The sequence below is a fragment of the Rattus norvegicus genome, chromosome 4 (genome assembly GCF_036323735.1).
Source record: "Rattus norvegicus strain BN/NHsdMcwi chromosome 4, GRCr8, whole genome shotgun sequence".
NCBI classification, from domain to species: domain Eukaryota; kingdom Metazoa; phylum Chordata; class Mammalia; order Rodentia; family Muridae; genus Rattus; species Rattus norvegicus.
The window spans coordinates 42,165,245-42,167,596 of NC_086022.1; the positions used below are offsets into that span (position 1 = coordinate 42,165,245).

Genomic DNA, 2,352 nt, shown 5'->3' on the forward strand with positions numbered 1-2,352 from the left:
GACAAATATTTAAAGCACTCAATAAACTAGCAAAGGTTTGTCTCAGAATACTTATTACTCAAGGTAAGTTTCAATGAAATGAGGATTATGTCATTGGTATATTTTATTCCCTAATCAAGACAGGGAAGACCTTCAAGCTGAGAATGGACTTAGGTGTCTGATTGACGACCAGATTACATGAGGTGTTCAATAGGGTCTCTGAAACAAAGGAAACAGAAGGGAGCAAGACTTGTTAAAATGAACAGTGTTTTGACTCCTATCCTCCTAAACCTGAAGTAACTCATTTCTAAGATGCTGAGTTTGCTACTATGGATTTAACATGTTTAAGTTATACACATACAAACTTCATGTTTACAAATAAAATTATTTCAATTGAGTAACATTTACAGTACAACTTAACATATTCAACAGTAAGGAAAGGACTGGAGGCTCACCCGTTGTCCCCCACTGTGCACTAGCTGTCTCAAGAGATTCAAAATCCAAGATGGTAACCCTCTAGGATCAGCTGATTGTGAATCTTCTTAAGGAAGAACAGGTCCCCCAGAACAAGATTACAGTTGGTGCTGGTGCTGTTGGCATGGCTTGTGCCATCGGTATCTTAATGAAGGACTCTGCGGATGAGCTTGCCTTGATGTCATGGAAGACAAGTTAAAGGGGAAGATGATGAATCTCCAGCATGGCAGCCTTTTCCTTAAGACACCAAAAATTGTCTCCAGCGAAGATTATAGTGTGAGTGCAAACTATAAGCTGGTCATTATCAAGTGGAGACCCGTCAGCAAGAGAGAGAGAGCCGACTCAACTTGGTTCAGCGAAGAGCGAACATCTTCAAGTTCATCATTGCCAGCATTGTGAAGTAGAGTCCACACTGAAAGCTGTTCATCGTCTCAAATCCAGTGGTTATCTTGACCTATGTGGCTTGAAAAATCAGTGGCTTTCCCAAAAGCCGAGTTATTGGAGGTGGTTGCAGTCTGGATTCAGTTCAGTTCCGTTACTTAATGAGAGAAAGTCTGGGGGGTTTACCCACTGAGCTGTTCCGGGTGGGTTCTAGGAGAGCATGGTGACTTCAGTGTGCCTGTGGAGTGCTGTGAACATTGCCGGCGTCTCCCTGAAGTTTCTGCACCCAGAACTGGGAACTGACGTAAATACAGCGTAGTGGAAGGATGTTCACAGGCAAGTGGTTGACAGTGCATATGAGGTGATCAAGCTGAAAGGTTACACATCCTAGACCATTGGCCTCTCTGTGGCAGACTTAGCCGAGAGAATAATCAAGAACCTTAGGCGGGTGCATCCCATTTCCACCATGATGAGGGTCTCTATGGAATCATTGATGACATCTTCCTCAGTGTCCTGTGTATCCTGGGACAAAATGGAATCTCAGATGTTGTGAAGGTGACACTAACTCCTGAGGAGGAGACCCACCTGAAGAAGAGTGCAGATACCCTCTGGGGAATCCAGAAGGAACTGCAGTTCTAAAGTCTCCCCAGTGTCCTAGCCCTTCACTCTCCAGGTTGCAGCTAGGTTTCTATGGAGTACAGTTGTGTTGAGGTGGTCTGGGGAAAATTTCAGTTCCCACAGCTCTACCCTGCTGCTAAGTAGTACTTGTGTAGCAGTAACCTAGTTAGTATGACAGTCCCACTGTCTCGGAAACACACTGCCAACTGTTTGCAGGTTTTGATTACCCTGTGAGCCTGCTGCATTACTGTGCCGTACATCCTCACCAAACATGCGTAGGCCAACGAGTTCCCAGTTTGTCATAACCTGGCTCCAGTGTGTAAGTCCATTCTGCAAATCTTGTGCATAAATGTTCTACAGGATATTTTATGTATTGTATGTGTCTGTAATGAACATTGCAATAGTATGTGAAATGTAAGATCTTCAGATGGAAGGAAGATCGAACCAACCACGCAAGTGTCATGCCCATGAAAACACCATTGGCAAAGAAACCTTGAACAGTGAAAAAGAAAGAAAAAAAGAAAAGGACTGGAGTTGCTCACAGCTCTCCAAGCCAGCCTGTATTCCAGGTGACAAGGCATAAGTAAACACAGCTAAGTGAGGCATAGAGCTGGGGCTACTGTCCTGAGCCAAAGGCTTGGCTCTTGTTTTTCATTGGGTCTCCAGCCCCTACTCTCCTGGTCTTGCCCCTGACTCACAGGAGTGCAGCTATTGCAAATCTGCTTTCTTCTGCATCCTTGTTCAGCATAGTCCAGATTGCTGAGTCATTCAAAGGACTTCATAGCATGTGATAGTAACCCTCAGAATTTGAGCCTACTTTCCTGTTCCAGCCTATCCATGGACAAGACTACATATTGTATGAGGCTGTGGCTAGGACTGATGTATTCGCACCTTCCTACC

At 44.5% G+C, this 2,352-nt stretch overlaps 1 pseudogene; it reads left to right on the forward strand.

Annotated features, from left to right (window-relative positions):
• The first annotated feature begins 484 nt into the window (after positions 1-484).
• LOC134486729 (L-lactate dehydrogenase A chain-like) lies at positions 485-1,473 on the forward strand (annotated as a pseudogene).
• The last annotated feature ends 879 nt before the right edge of the window (positions 1,474-2,352 follow it).